This window comes from Eschrichtius robustus, chromosome 5 (genome assembly GCF_028021215.1).
Source record: "Eschrichtius robustus isolate mEscRob2 chromosome 5, mEscRob2.pri, whole genome shotgun sequence".
Classification (NCBI taxonomy): Eukaryota; Metazoa; Chordata; class Mammalia; order Artiodactyla; family Eschrichtiidae; genus Eschrichtius; species Eschrichtius robustus.
The window spans coordinates 73,029,292-73,051,596 of record NC_090828.1 but is presented as its reverse complement, the minus strand read 5'-3'; the positions used below and the strand labels follow the sequence as shown (position 1 = coordinate 73,051,596).

The window sequence follows — 22,305 nt, the reverse complement described above, 5'->3', positions numbered from 1 at the left end:
TGTTGTATGTCTGGGAAAAATCAAACTTAAAGGCGTTTTGTATGTCTTAATGAAGAATAGCATGGTATATATAGAGAAGCTTTGATGGACGGAAGCTATCATTGGCAGTTCCCAGCATATTATTATGTTTACTGCTTAGTGGGCAGGGATACTATTTTATACATTACAACTTGCCTGTAGTGAATAATAAGGTGCCTTGGACAGAGTAGTGCTTTGTACCTATAGTAGTACACTAAAAATATACACATATACACTGCTTTTTTCTCCTCCTTTTTTAAAGATACAAATATATAGGAGATAGTGAAAAAAGCATGATCTTTGAAGCCAGATGAACCATGGGTAGTTTACTGGACCTCTGTCGCTTTGTCTGTAAAATGGGGTAGTAATTCCTGTTTCATAGGGTTCGTGCCAAGACTAAAGGTGAGAACCTACACAAAATATTTTAGCTGGCCAAAAAGTTCGTTCGGGTTTTGTGTAACATCTGACTTACATAGCTATACATAGCAGTGTGCTTGGCTCATAGGTGCCCAAAACAGGTCCTTTACTCCCTTCTCCTCTTAACCCTATTTTTATTTTTTAAAATTTTATTCATTTATTTATTTATGGCTGCATTGGGTCTTCGTTGCTGTGCGCGGGCTTTCTCTAGTTGTGGCGAGCGGGGGCTACTATTCGTTGCGGTGCGCGGCCTTCTCATTGCGGTGGCTTCTCTCCTTGCGGAGCAGGGGCTCTAGGCGTGCCGGCTTAAGTAGCTGTGGCTCGCGGGCTTTAGAGCACAGGCTCAGTAGTTGTGGCGCACGGGCTTAGTTGGTCCGCGGCATGTGGGATCTTCCCGGACCCAGGGCTTGAATCTGTGTCCCCTGCATTGGCAGGCGAATTCTTAACCACTGCGCCACCAGGGAAGCTCCTTAACCCTATTTTTAAATTCAGCTTTCCGGATCAGTGATTGAATGGAAGTTTCGGTTTGTTCTGAGGGTTTTAAAAATTGCTAACTTTAAGGTACTTGTTACAGAAGTCCAGATAAGAGCTTGATTTCAAGATAACCTTTATGCATAATTTCTCAGTTGCTTCTATTAAAACAATTAGACGTTTATATGAAATGTTTTGAACAAACAAGTGGGACATTTTTAGATGGTAATACATAGAGGAGAAGGAACCAGAGAATAAAATGGGTATTTTATTATTGCCATGAGGATACTGCTAACAAACCTTCTGGTTTTAATGAAAAGTCAGTATTTAAAAAGGCCATTTATTTACTAAGCCTGTGAGAACATGAGATGCTCCGCAGACTTATGTAGAGTTTTGCTGGAGTGCGTTTTACAATAAGAAACTTTATTTTATTCAGATGGAGTAATTCTGTAGTGCCACACTCAAGTCCTACGTGTGGTTTATTTATGAACAGGGCCACCGCCCACGTGGAGCGCAGTCTTTCCTGCAGAGGAGAGACATTGGTGCTTCCCTGAAGGGCCCCGGATCCTCACGAGGTGGGAGGACTCTCTTTACTGGCTTGTGCACTATTAAAGACTCATGGAAAGGGAGAATGAATACATCCTACGTTTTGAACAGCAGAAGTCAAGGAACAGCTTGGAGGTTGCTTAAATAGGCATTTATGGGTGAAGCAAGATACGTTTTCTTCTATCAGGTGTTTCTAAATCTTGGGGCATTTGGCTTTGTGAATGGCTTGTGGAAGAAGAGGTCTCACGAAGACAAGGGCGCACGCTGCTCCCTGCCCTGGTAGTACCTGTTCTCTGAGAATGACCTTGATTCCCTAAGGCCACTCAAGTTCAGCTGCACTGGAGCTTTTTTACACTTTTTTTTTTTCCTGCCGTGAAGTAACAGTTTGTTGATCCCTTCCTTTCTGAAATGTTTTGTTTAAGCAAGAAGGACTCCTTAAATTGTCCAGCTCCACATACCAAAAGTCAAGCCAGGAGGAATCAAAGAGCGTGATTGCCCCTCCCATCATGGAAACAGTGATGAGATACCATTTTTAGAGGGACAGTGATTGAGTTCTAAGCTGATGGGATTTATAGGCATTTGACCTTGACAGGGCTTTTTTTTTGCTTTCTTCATTAAGAGCAGTCTTAGCTAGCTCAGAGAATATAATATCCTTAGGAGTTTTAGAAGTAAAAAGTTACCATGAAGGTGTTAACTGTTTGACAAATTAGAAACTGTTTTCACTTGTCAAAGGGTGGCGGAAGTCTTGCATTAATTTTTCCAACAAATACTTCTTGAGGGCTGTCATTGTGCCCTTCTGAGTTTGAAGCCCAGCTCTGTGTCAGTCTGAGGAGACAAGTGCACGCAGAGGACAAATGTTAGAGAGACACGTGCGCAGCGGGAGCCAAGAGGAGCAAGGGGAGGAGGAGTTGGGGCTGGGGAAGGCTTCAGGGAGGAGGTGAAGGATGCCTAGCACTTTGCCAGGTGGGGAAGAGAGTGAGGGGCTTTCTATGAAGGGAGCCTGCTGAGCAGAGGTTGGGAGGCATGAAAATACAAGTCATGTTTGGGGTGTTGTTACCAGAACAGATGGTGCCTGGCATTTGGGTACAGTGGCAGGGAGGGGAGAGCCAGATTGCAAAAGCCCTTGCTTGCCAGGCAAAGAAGTATGGACTTGATCCTGTAAAGCCAGTGATAGCTGTCAAAGGTTTTAAAGCAGGGAGATGATGAAATCAGAGCCGCGTGTTGAAGAAAAGCTTGGGTGGCAGCAGCGTGGAGGAGAGGCTGGCGTGGGGACAGATGGGTGGCAGGGCTCTCTGTTATGAGGCTTTAGAAGTAGGTCAGGTGAAACATGATGTTCGAGGCCTGAGTTAGCGGGAGGAAGAGTATGAAGGTCAGTTGAATACCTTTTAACGTGGATTTAGGGTGCATTAGCTCATATAACATTCGCAAAAACTTCTCAGAGTGCTGTTGTCGTCATCCTCGTTTTGCAGACAAGGAAACGGGCTAAGCCAAGATTTTGAACTCAGGTTGCCAGTCCTCTGTCACCATGCTTTTAGAACAGGGATGAGAACACAGAACGTGTGCATGGGGAGATGATTTTTGCAGTGGAGTGGAAGCTGCTTCCAGAACAGAAAAGGAATACTTGGCAGCTGACTGAAGGTAGAGAGCAAGGCTGCTTCCAGGCTGAGCAGCAAGCTGGGGACGATGAATGATACCGGAAACTGAGAACTCTCTCAGGACCGGAGGGGCAGGTTCAGGGCCCCTCTGGGATACCCAGCTGGAAACGCCCAGTGGGCAGTAGGAAATGTGGTTCTGGAAGCAGCATCCCCGCCTCCCTGTGGAAACTCCTTCACGTCCTCTGGGTGGGCTTGGAGTAGAACTTCTGTGGGTGGAGATGGGTAACAGCTCCTACTCCTGTAGCCCCTAGTTCCAAGCAGTATTGTGCTGCTTCCAAGCAGTATTGTGCTGCACATAGGAATCACCTGGGGCACTTACTCTGAATGCGCATTTCCAGGCCTGCCCGCAGGTGGTATTTCAGTAGGTCTGGAGTGGGGTTTGACAACTACATTTGTATCAAGACCTTGGGGTGAGTGAGGAAGGGTGCAACAGGATCATACTTTTGAGAATGTTTGGCTGTGAATGGTCTAGGCTGTCTTTTTTTTTTAAATAGATGATTCTGTTTTTTTTTTAACTTTTTTTTTTGGGGGGGTTTATTTATTTATTTAATTTATTTATTTATGGCTGTGTTGGGTCTTCGTTTCTGTGCAAGGGCTTTCTCTAGTTGCGGCAAGTGGGGGCCACTCTTCATCGTGGTGCGCAGGCCTCTCACTATCGCGGCCTCTCTTGTTGCGGAGCACAGGCTCCAGATGCGCAGGCTCAGTAATTGTGGCTCACAGGCCTAGTTGCTCCCGCGGCATGTGGGATCTTCCCAGACCAGGGCTCGAACCCGTGTCCCCTGCATTGGCAGGCAGATTCTCAACCACTGCGCCACCGGGGAAGCCCCGGTCTTTTAATTTTAATGTCTTTTAATTTTACTTCTGTCACAGAGCTTTTGAGAGCTCCTTAAACAGCATGGTGCTGATCTCTGGTGAAAAGCAACACCTAGGAAAATTGCTTGTTTTTAGGAACTTATGTACATTCATATTTAATTCTGCTAAGGATGCTTTTTAGTTATTTGGATTAATACTCAAAAGTAGCAAGCCCTCAAAATTAGGTTTGTTTTTGCCTTTTAAGTGGACCTTTGGCAAGAAATTTCTAGTGAAATTAGTTTCTGAGTATTTTTCTTGCTCTTGAAAAATAGGTTGGAGGAGGGAACCTGGGATGTAGAGAGTGAGGAATAATACCATGGGGTTCTTGGTTTGCCTGGGTGTGGCCTAGGTTGTCACAGACGAAAAAGTCACTGAATGGGGATCTGATGTACAGCATGGCGACTATAATTAACAGTACTATATTATAGATTTGAAAGTTGTCAAGAAAGTAGATTTTAAATGTTATCACCACACACAGACGCAAGTGGTAATTATGTGAGGGGATGGAGGTATGAACTAACCTTCATGTGGTAGTCATTTTGCAATACTATATATGTGTGTCAAATCATCATGTTGTATGCCTTAAACTTACATACATATCAATGATATCTCAATAAAGCTGGGAAAGAAAAGTCACTGAAAGGGACTCAACTCGTTGAAATCTGGGTTTTAAACCCAATCAACCCGCTGGTTATTACATTATTTGCTTGTTATTAGTCCTGACCCCAGCCTGGATCCCTCTCCCCTTCTTCTCTGTCAGTTGGGTCTTTTTTTTTTTTTTTTCCTATTGAGATAGAATTGACATGTAACATTATATTAGTTTGAGGTGTGCAACACAATGATCCAGCATTTGTAGACGCTGTGAAATGATCACCACAGTAAGTCTAGTTAACATGCATCACCACACATAGCTACAGTTTTTTTTCCCTTGTAAGGAGAACTTTAAAGATCTATTCTCTTGACAACTTTCAAATATATAATACAGTATCATTAACGATAGTCACCATGCTGTACATTATATCCCCAGGACTTATTTCATAACTACAAGTTTTACCTTTTGGCCACCTTCACTGACTTCTCCCCTTTCCCTCCCCCCAGAGCCCCTCCACCCCCTAGCCCTGTCTTATCATTTTTTTGGTATACGAGACTTTGAAGCCAGACAGACTGGGTTCAAGTCCCAGCTCAGCCCCTTAACATCAGTGTGACCCTGGGCGGATTACCTAGCCTCCCTGAGCTTGTTTTCTGTGACTTTGGAATGCTGGTACTTTTGAAGGTTGTTTTGGGAATTGAGTGACATGGGTCCAACCTGGACCTAAACCCAGCCATACTCCCTAACCGTGGGAGGGAGGGTGGGGAGTGGAGATGTGCTTCAGTCAGCACACTGCAAGTGCCTACTCACTACACTGGGCAGTATATTCAGGGCTGACTGCACAGTGCGTTACTTTACAGCCCTTACCTACCTTATTCCACCTTTCCTCCAGAGTCAGGAGGCATTCTTGTTTGGGTGTAGCTGATGATAGGCGAGAAAGGGTTTTTGGTTTTTGTTTTCAGCCTGTGTGTCTTTTTTGCTGGTGTCTGGTTACCCTTGGGATAAGTTTTGCTTCTTTGTCTCCCCTAGTGAACAAGGTTTGGGTTCATTGACTGCTGCTGATTGGTTCATATTTCTCCTGTGTGGGAGGGGAGGAGCTGCCTCCTCCGGTTTTCCCACCTTTGCTAAATGCCATTTACTACTTCCTGTGTTAATTAGGGGGCTTCTCAGTTGCCTTTCCTTAGTCCCCATCCTGGTGGAGGGAACGGGAGGGGGTCCACTTGCACTCTGGTTGATTTCTTCAGTCACTGGATAGATGCCAGTGAGCCCTTAACTTTGTGCCAGTTCTGTGGTAAGTGCTTATTCTTAAATTACCTACTTTCATTTTCTTAAAGACCTTAAGAGGAAGTAGGTATTCTTACGCTGCCCAGTTTGGAGGGTCCGCATCTGGCCCCAGGTCTCATAGCAGGTTAACAGGACCCTGGTACCTACTCCTGCAGTGCTGCCCTTCTGTCCCACCTCTTGCCCATGATAGGTGTAGCTATCTGTCAGTGCAGAACCAGTCAACTTTTAAATCCTTTAGGAGTGCTTGTGCAAAGGTCAGTTTTAGTAAGTGGTCTGGAGACTTAGGTGGTGCAGTGTTGGGGAGTGGGGAGAAATTTGGGACAAACTAGCAGTGCTCACAGGGAGAGCAAGCTGGTGGAATTAAGTGGGGATATTGCAGTTGCTTAAGTCTGCTTGTTCTCATTTTGAATGGCTCCTGAAAGACTCAGCCTGGGTGTGCTTAGTGCATATTTGTGGATTCTGTAGACAAGATTTACTTGTTCGTAACCCTTTTGTTGTTTTGCCATTTTAGTCCTACATTATAGATTGCTTTTGGCTGACTTCTTTTGGAGGGGGGAACCACAGTGCCCTTAGATTATCCACAATGTTAATTAACATTTCCTACCCTTAGGGACTGCTCATTTGACCTCTTAACTTCCAGCGTCCAAACATGTAGAAGAAGAGCATAATGGAGAGATCAGTGATTCTGGAGTAAAGTAGACTTTGTTTCAAATTTCAGTTCTCCATTAATGCCCTTGGACAAATTTCTTAACTTCAGGGCCCTCAGTTTCTTCATCTGTAAAATGGGGATCATTGTACCCAGTGAGAAATAATGTTCGTACAGTACATCTTGGTAGGGCTTGGTACCTACCAAGCCCTCTTACCAAGGTAAGAGGTGTTCAGAAGTTTCCTTATTCATTTCAGCTTGATTCAATGGGTATTAAATACAGTTAGTGTGCTAGACTTTGTACTAAATTCCAGCAGTTACAGAGATCAGTAAGAGGTGGTTTCTGTCCTGGGGAGCTTAAATTCTAGTGGTCAGGGCTGATGCATATACATTCATCGTGAGGCGGTTAGGTGCCAAGACCCAGGCTAAGGCAGGAACCGAGCACAGGAGCATTTCCTCTGCCTTGAGGGCTGGGAAATCCTTTCCTTCCTGAAGGAGGTTATGCCCAAGCCCTGACTTAAAGGACTGAGTAAGAATTAACCAAGCAAAGGAATGTGGGATGGGTTGCAGCCAAAGCAACAGCATAAGCAATGGATGGACGGAGTATCTGGGAGAAGTGTATGCAGCCTGGGTTTGGCTGGAAGCAGGAAGTACAGGGAAAGGAGCCCCGAGAGCCTGGTGTCTGTGAAGGTGCTGGTGGGCCTGGTATGCTGGCTGAAGGGCTTAGAAGACATAAAATTTGCTAGGATGGAGAATCCAATGTAAGGGAAAAGAATTATGTAAATAGTGGTTGCTAGTTTTGTCAGACATTTTCATAGTGTAGAGTCTGATAAATTCTGGTGTGCCCATACAGTAAAGTGATCTGCAGATGTTAAAAGAATGAGGTAGGTTTATTTGTGCTCTTAAGGAAAAACTTACAAGAATATTACTAAATGAAAAAAAAAATGCATTGGGCATCTTTGGAAGTGTATATGTATTAATAAGCGACTACTTATTGCCTGTGGGAGGGAGCTGGGGGGCTGGGATAGACGACAGTCTTGCATTTTACTGCAGACCCTCTTGTACTGTTTGGCCATTTTCCCACATGCACGCATTTCTTTAAAATAAAGAAAATACTTTAAAGAAATGACTGATGCTGTACATTATCAGGTGAGCTGGAAACCAAGTGGCAGAGTGTAAAAATAACTTGTGTTAGTGCACTGTAATGCCATTATGTGGAATGTTAGATTATTTCATGCTCTGACAGTAATACCGTTCATGGGGGTTTTTAGAGCGTCCCACTTTCACATACATTATTTCAGTCAGAATTAATCACTTCCATCTGTGCTCTCCTAGCAATTAAAATATTTTAAGATTATAAATGTTAAATGGCGCTCTGTAAAGTTTGGGAAAGGGGAGAAAAGAATATTATTTGTTTAATGCAACATCCATGACCTTATTCCCTTGCTTTCTTTGCATATGCCTTTGTAAAAAATATAATTGTAACTAAAATATACATTTACTTAGAGGCTTTTCTGTTCAATGTTGACTTCATGCGTTTTTCCAGGTGTTGTGTCGTTGTTCTCCTTGCCTTTTTGGATGGCTGCTATTTTGTGGTACACCGTGACTCATTTACCCGTGGCCCCTTGAATCACTCACGCTCCTGTGTGCTCTCCTAGCTATGCTGGTTTTCTGGGTTGATGTTCATCTTTCCTAGACCCTTGGAGCTGGGGTGGCCTCTTGTCACCAGTGCAGGGCATAGGGAAAGTGCTATTTTTGAAGGAATGGAGGTTCCTTTTGGGCTTTGCAGCAGCATTTTGAGATAGAGATGGTAGATACGGGTAGTTTACAGCCAAGGAAAGAGACTCGGTAAGCAGTCTTCCCAGAGTCACACAGCAGCTACCTGTAAGTGGCTGAATTCAACCTTGAATTCAGTTCTCCTAACCCCAGCCCAGCAGTCTTTCTACTGATCATGAAATCAGAATTTTCAGCAGGTTTTGCTGGGGGAAGAGATGGTTGGGTTCCATTGAGAGTAAGTGAGTGAACAGGTTTTTGACCTTTGCAAGAAATTTAATTGTTCTACTGTGTGTTCTGGTGATGGGTGAACTGGGTTCAAACCCCAGTAGCATCTTTGACACAGTGTATGGCCTTGGGCAAGTTACTTAACATATCTGGGCATTAGTTTCCCATCAGTTAGACTGCTGGATGGGGGACCTACCTCCACAGGGTTATCCTAATACACATAAACCTTTTAAGATGGCACCTGGCACAGGGTAGGAGCTCACTAAATGCTAATAGAACTTTTTTTCCTGATGGTTTGATGAAAAAGAATAATACCAGTGTTGGTAAGGGTGATGGGGAAATGAGTATTGTCATACAGTGTTGGTAGAATAAATGGGGACATCTCTTCTGGAGGGTAACCTGTCAGTGTGCTAATTTAAAGCATGACAACTCTTTGACCCAGAAATTCCAGCACCGGAAATTTATACTAAGGAAATAATTGTACAAACACGTAAAGTTATATAGATTTTCATTGCAGTACTGCTTAATAGCAAAAAATAAGTGGGAAAACCAAATGTTTACCTCAAAAGGAGCTTGGTGAAAACTTGGTCACCCATACAATGGAATAACGAGCCCTTTTGTACATGGTGAGGGGGGGAGCTGAGTGGAGTGGTGTGGAAAGATGTCTTCTGTCTACTGTTAAGTTGAAAAATAGACCACAGAATAGTATGTATGCTGTAATCACATTTATGCTTTTTTTTTTCCCTTCAAAGTATGTATTATGTAACTGTTTGACACATTTAAGGGTCTACTATGTACAGGTTCTAAGCTGGGCCCCTTTAAATGTGTTTGTGTACATAGAAAACAACTGTGGAAGATCTTTGGATGGTAGGGTTGACAGTTTTCCTTGGTTAAAAAATTACTTTATACCATATTTTTCATTATTTGTTACTTTTACAATCTGTATTTAAAAAAAAAAAATCTTCAAAAAAATAAGAACATCAGCATTTCCTTTCTCTCCACTTCCAAATTTCAACCCTTAAGCTTTCTTGTTAATTAAAAAAATTAATTACTAAAGTTTTATTCTGGTTTGCCTAAAGAGAAGACATTGTCTTTTGTCCTGAATTGCTTTTACTCTGTAACAAATAGCATTTGAGTGCTTCCTGTGTGAATGAATATGCTAAGGTTTGGCAGTGATACTCCAAACATCTACAGTGTGTATTTGACAGTGTCACTCCAAAGCATTTAAAGAGAGCTTAAGAAATTAAATCATTTTAATATGGAAAACTTTTCAGGTGGTTTGGGCAAAGTAACTCTCGTATACCTGACATACTTGGTTTTAACCTTCCAGGGGGGTTTCTATCTCAGGACAACAGAGATTAAACTATCAATGGGTCCTAACCTTTTATATTTCATATTTCATGGTTTATAGATCACAGTATAGAACTTTTGTTTTGCATTAATGGTAGAAGGAGAACCTCTTTTTGTGGGGAGGGGAGAGTAAGTGGAAGGGGAGGAGAAGTGATATAGAGAGGAAGAGGATAATATATTTTAGAATACAAACTAGATTAGTCCTCATTGAGAATAAAAAAGATCAATCTTGATGTTCATGTCTCAATTTGAGATCTTCATATTGCAAAAAAGTTCAGTTTTTAATATTTTAGACATGCCATCATTTAAAAAAAATTTACAACTTGTAATCAAGTTGATTTCTTTGTGGGCTTTGTAATATTGATATTATTTTGCTAAATCATAAGTGGTTAACTTTATTGCATTGGGGCTTGAAAATATGCTTTAGATTTTTAAATTGAATTCTTGGCATCATATATGAATTATATTGTAAAATAACTATTTTGAGAAAGAACCGATCAGATATCTCTTTTTTGTAAACGAGTGATACTAAAGGTATGTTTAAGTCTGCTTTTGAGGTTTGTTGAAACACATGACACCACTCCAAGTGAAAGATGACAGGTTTGGAGCTGGATGGAGCTGAGTGTGAATTGAAGTTTTGCCATTTCCAAACTGAGTGGCCATTTATAAGACTAATCCTTGCCTTGCTGGTTGTGAAGACTAAGAGATAACTTGTGTAAAACATCTGCTGCCTTGTCTAGTTAAATGTTAACCAAATACATGTTCCTCCTGAGCTCTTAGAATTGAGATGCGGATTCTCTGGGTGTGTGGCCCTGCGTTTGTAGAAGGTTGTCCTATAGCTCTTTCTGTGTTTACACCTGTGTGTGATCTGGTCCTGGAGGTGGCTGGCAGGTGGGCACAGTGCCTTGGAAAGTTATAACAAGCTGAAAGTTAGTCATTGTCGCCATTGAACTTTTCAGTGTAATGGATGGTTACCATGTGTTTATTTGTGTTGTTCTATTTTAAAAAGCAATTTTGGGCTTCCTGGTGGTGCAGTGGTTAAGAATCTGCCTGCCAATGCAGGGGACACGGGTTTGAGCCTTGGTCTGGGAAGATCCCACATGCCGTGGAGCAACTAAGCCCGTGCGCCACAACTACTGAGCCTGCGAGCCACAACTACTGAGCCCATGTGCCACAACTAGAGAAAGCCCACGTGCAGCAATGAAGACCCAACGCAGCCAAAAATAAATAAATAAAAGCACTTTTTATAGGGATAGAGTGTAAATTCCACTGTAAAAATGTTAATCTTTGAAAACCCAGAGCTAGGCCCCTGTTATCAGCCACTTGAGTGTTATCCAATCTGCTATAGGCTAACCAGATCCTGTTAGGTAATCCTGCCTCACTCCCTGCAAGCCCTTTGCCAAGAGGGCGGGAAACTTTAAACGGAAGCTCCCGCTGTGGCTGTCATTTCTTAAGGTCTTCCTTGGGTTTTTATGGAATGGGATGAGAAAACTTCCAGGTGGGTGGGTAGGCTTATTAATACCTGTCCCCATTCACACTGCCTCCTTCCTTCCCCCATTTAGATCTTTCCTGTCCTTGAAGGCTCTGTCCAAGCCCCACATTTCTCAGGATGCTTCCCAGACAGCTCTCCATTCCACTATTGTACTTCTGTCTGTAGTGGACGTATTAGCACAGGCACCACTGTCCTCACCTTCTTTATGTTAGTCTCAGATTATAGGTGACCTGAGGGCATCCACCAACTGTGCTTTTTGCTCCCTTTTCTTTGGTCCTTACCCGATATGGAGCTCCAGTAGATAACTCCTGATTTTGTTTCTTCTTCTTTGTCTGGTCCAACGCCTTATGTCTTGGAAGAATCCTCTGTAAAGTTTCCCATGTAGCAAACAATCTTCTCTCCTTTAATTTTAATTAAAAAAGAAGACAGAAAGGAACTTAAAAAAATAATTTTTTGGTATGTTCTTCCTTCAGTGTTTTTTCTTTGCACAGACGTACATGTATATGATAGATGTGTTAAACGATATGCTGTCCTTTTTATTGCATGGTTTGCCGTTTTTAGATACACATAAGGTACATATTATCTCATATTAGTATGTATTTAACAAGTGATTTCTAATGATTGCATGTAATTCATATTCCAGCCTATAGGTATAATATAATTTTATATTTTATAATATAGTATAATTTAAAACTATTTACTTATTATTGAATTTTAAATAACACTGCAATGAACATTCTTCCTCTAAAGTTTTATTCTCTAGCAGTTAAACTGTTACAGTCAATTTAGCATAGTAGTTTTAAAAAATATATTCGTAGAATCTGTTCATTTTATTAGTATTTGAGTAATCACTGTGGTTCAGGATTATTATAGGTGTTGTGGGATACACTCAGATATAAGTACTAAAGTACTAAGGATAAAATAAAACATGTATACCAATAGAAAGTGATGTCCAGTATTTAAATAGACTATTTATTTAGATTGGCACTAAGGAACTTATGCAGACAACCTGTGTCCGTCAGTGGATGATGGATATTAAAAATGTGATATATATACACAATAGAATAATATTCAGCCTTAAAAAACGAAGGAAATTCTGTTATTTGCGAGAACACGGGCAAACCTGGAGGGCATTATGCTAAGTGAAATAAGCTAGATAGAGAAAAACACTGCATGGTATCATTGATATGTGGAATCATTAAAAAAAAGAAAAGAAAAAAGGTTGAGCTTGTAGAATGAGACTAGAAAAGTGGTTGGTGGAGACGAGGGAAATAGAGTTTGGTAGAAGGGTACAGACTTTCAGTTATAAGATGAATAAGGTCTGAGGATCCAGTGGCGACTATAGTTGACAACACTGTATTGTATAATTGAAATTTGCTAAGAGAGCAGAACTTACATGTTCTCACCAAAAAAAAAAAGTAAATATGTGAGATGATAGGTGTGTTAATTAACTTGGGTGGGGGAGACTCCTTTCACAATGTATATGTACATCAAAACATGACCTTGTGTGCTGTAACTATCTTACATAATTTTGTCAATTATACCTCAATAAAGCAGGAAAAGAAAAAGAACTTTAGGTAAGAAATGTATACAAATTAAAAACAAAAAACTGGAGGGTGTGTGGGTGTGTGTCCCAGGGTGAATGCAGACTTTGGCAAAAGAATCTCCCTGTATTACAATTGTATGGCATAACCTCACTGAAGGGGGTGAGGACAAAAAGGCATAAACCTAAGTAACTTTGGAAAATGGTGTTTTGACTAGACACTGTAAGGCTAAAGACAAAACAAACTGTATATCAACAATGTACTCTAGTTGGTAAGGTGGTTTCTCATGGGAGTACATGTTAACAATTCTGAAATGTATTCAGGGGTCAAACAAATAAATAAATGGATAGTGGAAGGTGGAGCCAGATTTCCCACCGTTGGAGAGAGAATTTACAGATAAGCAAGGGCAGAAGGCTGCCAGGTACCATGCAGTACTGGATTAGAGTTGGAGACATCACTGTGAACTCAGTATGAACCTATGTTTAGCTTCATGTAGATAGGTGAGTGTGCATACGTGGGTCAGTATACATACATGTATTTTCTAGATCTGTTCACTGAGAGGGCTTGGAAACAATGACACCCCAGTAGCCACAGTATACCCAGGTCTTGGTTTCTAAATACCATTCTTCAATAAAAGTAATCAGGACTTCTTGGAGAAATGGATAATTATAGGTCTAGAGCATCTTGTATTACCAGAAAATAAGGAAATGCTCAAAAAACAAAGGCTGGGGCATGCCAAAGGACATAGGAGCCAACCTCAAAGAGCTCCTAATAGCCAAAGGTGGCACAACTTGAGCAACAAAATAAATAGAGTGGTACTGCATTGTAACCCAAAGATTAAAGTAAATATACATAAGCTATGTAGGGAAAAGAGGTGTCCTCATTATAGAAGAATTCCAAATGGTTTATTTAGATACTTACCCCTTCAGGAGCGGGGGCTTCATTTCCCCCCGCTCTTGAGTGTGGGCTGAATTTAGTGACTTGCTTTTAAGAAATAGATATTATAGAAAGAATGAAAAAGGAAATTTACAGTCGAGAAAACTCATAAACACTACCTTAACCAAATAATCAAGGTTGATATCACCAGTGGTCATGCTGAGAGCATGCACCCTTAATATGATGTGATGAGAAAGACAACTTACCTCCATGGTTCCCACTTCAGAACCCATCACCCCAGTCTAACTGTGAGAAAAAACATCAGACAAATCCGAATTGAGGGATATAATACACAGTACCTGCCCAGTATTCTTCAAAACCATCAAGGTTATGAAAAACAAGGGAAGACTGAGAAAGTGTGACAGACCAGAGGAGACTAGGGAGATAGGATGAGTAATTTGCAAAGTGGGATCCTGGATATGGATCCTGGAATGGAAAGAGGACATTAGTGGGAAAGCTGGTGAAACACAAACGAAGTCTGGAATTCAGTTAATTTTTTAGAAAGGCACTAAAAACATTTCCCTCCAACATTTAATTAAGAAAATACTCAAACGCCAAAGAGAAGTTGAAAGAAATGTATAGTGAACGTACCCACCACCTAGATTCTACAATTAGGATTTTGTGGTCTTTGCTTTATTACATACCTACCTATCGACCCACCTTATTCTTACAAGTATTTCAGAGTAAGCTGTAACGATCAGTACGTGTAACCCCCCTCTTCCACAACAACAACAAAAACCCAAAACCTGTTTAAAATGTAATTTTTGCCAAGGTTGTGGTCTGTCGCCTACCAGGCACTCACAGTTAACATTATGTCTGTGGTTGTGCTCTGTGGAGAACAGAGGCGGATGAAAAGTTGGGAGGTTATAGGTTACGTATGCACTTTCAGAGGAGATCACGGATGTGTGTGATTCGGGGACCATGCTTGACTGAAGTAGACCTGTGCTAGCGGGCACTGGGGTGTTGGGGGGCGGTCTGTGAGCATCCAGGAATAGCAGCTGGTTTCCTGCCACGTGTTTTCAATACCTCAAGTGGCGTTAACCAATGGGGGAAGCTTTCAGGGGCTGGAAGGAATGGCACGTCTGGACTGGGACAGTTGTATAACTCCTGAGCATTTATGTGGGGATAGCCCAAGGCCGCCCTCCCCATGCCATTCTCCCCTCCCCTCTGGTCCCTGGGAAAATAAATTGAGCGGGAAGAGAGAGGCTTTCGCTCTGGATGGGGGTAGGAGGACTGATCATCTCATCAATCAGGAGAGTGTGTAATTATGCGGAAAGGACAGAAATCACTCCCTGAAAACCACAGACTTGGGGATTTGCCCAGAAGAGAACCTTACAGCTGCTAACAGTAACCCTATTCAGCTCGGGTGCATAATGATTTTAAAACTAATCAGGAACCAAGGCCAGAGCTGGGGACAAACACAAATATCTTGTTGACAGAGCAAACGTCTAGATTTTGTCGGATAGGAAGTTGCTGAGGAAGGTCAGAGTGATGTAATGGTGTGCGCCAAGCTTTCATCCTGAAACAGATGGGCCCCTGAGGTACCATCTGCAGTGCCCCAGGGCCGTTTGAAATCACTTCCTATAAATTAAATCGTCGTAAGTTAGTATCAAGAAATTAGTATGGAAGCCATACCTGAAGTGAAACTAGACAAAGGAAGGAAATTTCCACTGGAGTTACTTGCTTCCTCTTCCTTCCTTGCCCTACAATAGACCCAAGACTTATCATTTTGGTCAACTCTCTTGTTTAGTACTTGAATCTCATTGCCTCTCCCAAATAGCCGTCCAAAGTAAACTTCCCTTTCCCTTCTTAAGCACGGACAACCGTACTTATCCCTACCTAAGCCAGTGTCAGCTGGATATTTTTCATAAACTGTCTTGCTATTTTAGGTTTTCTCTTTTGGTTGAGGAGGAAGTAGTGTTTTGTTTCTGGTTCTTTCCTTCATCAAAGGAATATTTGTTCTGGGCAGGCAGGGGGAAGGGACGCTTCTCAGTCTAGATCAGAGGAAGAAAATATATGGCATCATATGTAAGTGACTGATCACAAATCTTAATTGGTGATGTTTCTAATAAAATATTTAATAAAACACTTCAGAGCAGAAAGCAGGATCTGTTGCCCTTATCCTTTGATTTATTCAGCAGTTACTGCTACCCCTATGTGCCAGGCACTGAGAATGTGCAATGGACCATGTACCTCTGTCTCAGGGAGAGACAGAGTCAGAAGAAATGGCAATGTGAAGTTTGTTGAGGTGTGTGTGAAATATTACAGGAGTCGGAGGAGTGTGGGGAGACTTCTTGGAGGAGGTGATTTTTGAGCAGCATCTTAAGGGAGTAGCGAGGTGAGGTGGCGGTTGGGTGGAGGGGACACAAGCTGAGGTGTGGAAGGTAAACAGTGGGGAACAAAGTAGGTAAGTGTGAGGTAGGTGGAGCGCAGGAGGGTGTTTGTAGCCGAGGCCGGTGGAAAGGTTGATTGGGAATAGGAGTGAAGAGGAAAGGCCAGGGGAGGTGCATGTGGATACATTGGTGGGTAAAGAACAGGGGCAGGAAATTGGGGTGTTAGCATAGCAAGCCTGCTTTTCTGGGTTTCTGGGTGAAGTGGGAGGAAAACTAGAGCAGGGTTGAGGAGAATGGTGATCAAAGTTTGAGATAGTTATTTGGGGAATGGGAGGGACTTTTTTAGGATACCGGGAGCCTTTTTGGGTAGAGATATTCAAGTGTAGTGGCGTGTCTCCATGCGAGGTGCCACTTCTCTTTGGGGACTTCTGGGCCTAGGGCATAGGTGTGGAGAAGCTGAGTAGTGGTGTGGATTCCCATTGATGTGGCCAGAGAAGAGGGGTGCAGAGCATCGAGGGTGCTGGTGAGGGGGTTGGGTCAGAAGGTCACCCTCAATGAAGAAAGAGGCACACCCAGGGACATTGGAGAACAAGTACCCTGGGGATGAGGGGGTGTGAGAGCTGGAGGGACAGAAGGTTGTGGTCACCAGCAAGAACAATGAATTGTGCCCTCTGACTCTAAGTGTGGCCCTGGGAATGGCGTGGACTCTAGTCCACTAGAGTCCAAGGATCAGAGGCTCAAGTGCAGTGACGGTGATAGTAACTGTGTCACGTCCTAATGCTGTGTGCTAGGCACTGCTCTCAGTGCTGTGAACTGTTAATTCAACAACTTCATGATGAAGTATTATTATTCCCATTAATAGGTGAGGCAACTAAGCCCAGAGAGGTTAAGGTGTGACTCAATGTCACACAGTTAATAATTGATGGATTCCAATCCAGGTTGTAAAAGTACCTCCTCCACCCCCCAACCCATCTGCTCTCATTCATTCCTTTGGGAGCTGACTGTTGGCTGAAGAGATGATTGTGAACTGAGCCCCTTCCCTTTTGCCTGGTGAATGAGGAGAAGTTACCAAAAATAGGTAGGTGACAGCTGAGAATTGGGGTGGAGGGTGGTATGACTGTGAGTCGTGAGCGCCTCAAAGGAGGATGAATTTTTTACATGGGATTGAAAGAGAAGCCCTCCACCAGCACCTCCCAGTAGAGAGAGGCTCTGTCCAAGGCGGGGAAGGGGGGATGGGGAGTGACTGTTTAATGGATACAGAGTTTTAGTTTGGGAAGCTGAGAAAGTTCTGGAGATGGATGGTGGTGAAGGTTGCACAACAGTGTGAATGTACTTAGTGCCACTGAAGTGTACACTTAAAAATGGCTAAAATGGTAAAGTTCATGTTGTGTTTATTTTACCACCATGAAAAATAAAAAGGTGCGGGGGTGGGGAGAAAATGATTTATGATTTATTTATGGTTTATGATTTGCCTGGTACAAAACGGGCACTTATTTCATATTTGAAAGTGTGCGGGGATTTTGCTAAATGCTTTATGTGTATGTTTCATTTAATCCTCACTTTCCGAGATAGGTAAACCCTGCTGTACTGATGATGAATCTCAGGTTTGAAGACGTTAAACATCTCCCATCCGGAAAATGGCAGAGGCTGGGCACTGCCAGATCCCCTGACTCTAAAACCCTTGCCAGTAATCCCTAGGGAATTTAACAATGGAAAGAAGGTTCCAGAGACTGGGTGGAGAGGGAGAGGGAAGGGGTTGTAGGTAGAGGGAGGACTGGAATAGGGAAAATGCTGGATGAGGAAAGGAGGGTGGGGGATGGGAGAGAGGACCATGGGGATGAGAGGTCGGATGCAGGAATGCAAGGACTTGCATGTCCAGATCAGGCATGAGCTGTGATGGAACTGATGGGAAGTCCAGGTAACCCTGACCTGGTCTCAGGAGGGGGTTGGGGGCTACAGAGAAGCATAAGGGCCCAGTGTCGGGGGAGGTACCTGCCCTCTATAGACAGTCTTGTAGGCAGCAGGCTCTTCCCAGATTGGGACCTGCGGTGGGAGGAGCTGGAGATACGGGCAGTACAGAGTTGGGGCTCAGCCCATACCCCCGTTCTCATCCCCTACCTCCCTCCATTCCTCCCTTCCTCCCTCCATTCCTCCCTTCCTCCCTCCCTCCCTCCCTTCCTCCCTTCCTTCCTTCCTTCCTTCCTTCCTTCCTTCCTTCCTTCCTTCCTTCCTTCCTTCCTTCCTTCCTTCCTTCCTTCCTTCCTTCCTTCCTATTGCCTGTTGAGTCTAAGTCTGCAACCTGATGTTGAATTTCAGTGCATGAATTTGGGGAGGAGGAGGCTGCGGGGGTGAGGAAGATTGGCTGTGTTTCTGATGCTGACAGAGCAAATACCAAGGGTGAGGTCAAATCATGGCCAACTACCTGGCCGACCAGCAAACTGCAAAGATTGTGCTGCAGATTTTTTTTCTTTTTAACAGAATAGGGTGAAACATATATATTAAGAAATAGATTTTACCTGGCTCCTCAGGAAGTGTTTGAGGTTGTAACCTAAACACCTAAGGCGCATCCTGTCTTCAGTGGTGGCCGGTGGCATTTGTGACCTTCACCCCGACCCCGCCCCGGGTGGAGATTCGGGGCCTGACTCAGATATTTGGATTTAGCCAGGTGTTTGCGAAGTGATCTAAGCTGTTTATAAGGGAAGTGCTCTCCTGAGAGTTCCTGTTATCGTTTTACTTCACGTGTTTACTTTGGATTCAGCAGAATTCATTTATTCTCCTGCTGGTGGTTTTAGATTCTGTGCTGAAAGACAGGCTGTTTTCTGTGCATGGTGACCATGGCAAGCATGGCCTGTGATTATATAATAATTTTGAATAAGTAAAAGAGATGTTCTCATGGCAGGTCTTGTAAGGGCAGCCTGGAAGCTGACATCATGAGGGATTAAGTTGCACTGCAGTGAAAATTTGCAGCTGTCAGAGGTGCAGCAGCACATCAGCTATAACCTCCAGGTGTAAATAGACCTTCATCAGCATCATTGAAAAGTCCTGGGAGGACCCAAAGCACAGCGGGATGCTGTCCATCAAAAGTCATTTGCAGAATCCTGTTCCTGGCAGTGATATGTTTTATCCCCAGTAGTTGCCTGGATCTGTAGCACTTTACAACAATTCTTTTCAAGGAAAGGTAGAGTTTATATGCTTGCTGGTACCAAATTCTGATGAATTATTTTACTTTTCTGCCCTTTTTCTCTTGCTAAGAAACATTTGGGGGCTAGGTAAAATAAGGCAAATGGGAATTTATTTTAACATGAAAGTAGGACTAAGATAATGATAACTAAGGTGATCCTTAGTTTTGAGAAATAATGATGACTGACATGATGTGCTGTTATCTTCTGGGCCAGGTGCCATCCGGATATTACCTAATCGGCTTCTTGAGAACATGATCTTGTCTTTTGTTCACAGACGTATCCCCCAGCCCAGAACGGTGTCTGGCACAGAGGAGGCACTGCAATGAATGAATTCAATGCAGATAAGGATTCTGCATCACAGGGTAGTTAAGTTGCCTGCCCAAGGCCACACCATTAATAACTGGGATTCCTTGACAATAGGTAGATGAAGAAAGTGAAAGGCACAGAGAATAATGATTGGTCTTCAGAACTCTTTCACTGAAAATATTATTTACTATGGTTTTAGAGGTGTCTTGAGTTTTCCAAAAGAAAATTTCTCCATCTATTAAAATATACTAATTTTTATAATTAATTTTATTAAAAATAAATATGACATAATTTTATAATTATAATATTATGAGGATTAAATGAGAAAGAATTTAGAACAGTGCCTGTACTTTGTAAAGCACCATATGTGTGAAAATTTGCCTTGGGTGTCATCTATCTTTTAAAGGATGTTTGATCATTTACTTGGTTTTAATTTTGAAGTAAAGATAAAATTTTTTTTAACTATGGAGACTGTCTTTAAGAGTACACCTGAATGAGAAAATATAATTCAGAGATATAATAGGAAAGCCAAGAGTGAGGTCTGATTTTAGTAATGAGAATATTGTTACCATCTAAATACTACATGAGGGGCTTCCCTGGTGGCACAGTGGTTAAGAATCGCCTGCCAATGCAGGGGACACGGGTTCTAGCCCTGGTCAGGGAAGATCCCACATGCCGCAGAGCAACTAAGTCCGTACGCCACAACTACTGAAGCCCATGCACCTAGAGCCCATGCTCTGCAACAAGAGAAGCCACCATAGTGAGAAGCCCGCGCACCACAATGAGGAGTAGCCCCCTCTTGCCGCAACTAGAGAAAGACTGAGTGCAGCAACAAAGACCCAATGCAGCCAAAAATAAATAAATAAACTAAATAAATTTTTAAAAATAAATAAATAAATACTACATGAATACACAATATTTTCTTAGCCAAACAACTAGAATACAGCATTTTAGTAGGACTTGTCCTTAGAGCACCAAGAAGTGTATTATAAGAAAGTGTTACTCTTTAGTGCAATAGCCTAAACATTTTTTTTTTTTTTTTTGGCTGCGTTGGGTCTTTGTTGCTGCATGCGGGCTTTCTCTAGTTGCAGTGAGCAGGGGCTACTTTTTGTTATGGTGCGCGGGCTTCTCATTGTGGTGGCCTCTCTTGTTGCGGAGCATGGGCTCTAGGCTCACGGGCTTCAGTAGTTGTGGCACACGGTCTTGGTAGTTGTGGCTTGCGGGCTCTAGAGCACAGGCCACAGTAGTTGTGGCGCACGGGCTTAGTTGCTCCGCGGCATGTGGGATATTCCTGGACCAGAGCTCGAACCCGTGTCCCCTGCATTGGCAGGCGGATTCTTAACCACTGCGCCACCAGGGAAGCCCAGCCTAAACATTTTTGACATAGCAGTTCTATCAGTAAAATACTTTCTGCTCATATCTGCAACATCTGTATATTTATGAATTATAATATTATTAAATCCACAAAAATAGAAATAAAAGAATGAGACAAGTAAACATGATTAGGCATTCTAATACCTTTTTTCTATATCCAAGAGATCATCTTGCACCTTCTACTTTTGGTCTGGTTTAGAAAGACTGAAAGTCATCTAGACGAGAAAGCACATAGCTTTTTTTGAAAGAGGGCTTGGTAGATTTTTGGAGTGGTAGGTGGATGAGATATTGACAGAGAGGTACACTGTCAGGCAGATTGCGTGTAGGATGTTTTGGGGGGTAAACCAGAAAGCTGTCCCTGGCCATCTGCTAGAAATGTTGGTGAGGTGGTCACAAACCAAACTCCTAAGGATTAAAGTATCCCCATTAGATTGGTCACATCACTTCCCCATAATGGATTATGCTGGGCACGCTGGACTAGAGGAAAAAATATAGTTCATACACAAGGTTTGCAAAATTGCTTTTAAATTTGAAAGGTATTTCAGCTCTTTGAAGGGAACAGACTTGAATGGAGCGGTAAGGAAGGCAAGTTAATCATTTAGAAGTGAGAAAGTGGAAATAACATGTTACTGAACACAAGTTCCTGTGCCCGAGGCACAGTGAGGCCAAACAAACCAAAACATCAGAGTTTGGAGCAGAGAAGGGTTTACTGTAGGGCTGAGCAAGGCGCACAGATGGCTCACACTCAAAACCCCAGAACCCCTAGATGGTTTTTGAGGAAAAGTTTTTATAGGCAAAATTTGGGGTGAGGGTTGCACTGTTGTTTCTTGACTCCTCCGCCTTTGTTTCTGCATCCCCTCCCGTCCCTGATCAGCAGCTGTTTAAATCTGCCCCTTGGAACTCAGGGAGAGTCAAGGAGGCTGAATGAAGCCTATTTCCTGCAAACAAGAAACTGGGGACGTGGAAAGGATTTGTACCAGGGAGGGCCCCGCAGGGTCCTGCTCCATTTCAGTAAGATGAAGTCATTGGATTTGACCTTGGCAGGAGGGATGGGTGGATAGAGAGGCAGTGAGGAGGGGACTGATCACCACGCAGTCCCCAGGAGAGACCTGTGTGGAGGCTGCCTTAGTCTTTGGAAGGGCAGGAGCAGAGCATAGAGTTGGGGCCCTTTTTGTCATTATTGTGGAATATTTCAGGTAAATTAGTCTTAGTTTCCTCACACATTAACACTTTCTAAGATTGTCAAATACTTTACCTGTTTCTGGACTTAAAAGATTGTGTGAAGGGAGAGTATCAAGTTAACAAACTG

At 42.8% G+C, this 22,305-nt stretch overlaps 1 protein-coding gene across 4 annotated transcripts in view; it reads left to right on the top strand.

The window, feature by feature from the left end:
- TANC1 (tetratricopeptide repeat, ankyrin repeat and coiled-coil containing 1) overlaps positions 1 to 22,305 on the top strand; it is a 239,046-nt gene that overhangs the window by 11,161 nt on the left and 205,580 nt on the right. The window lies entirely within an intron of this gene.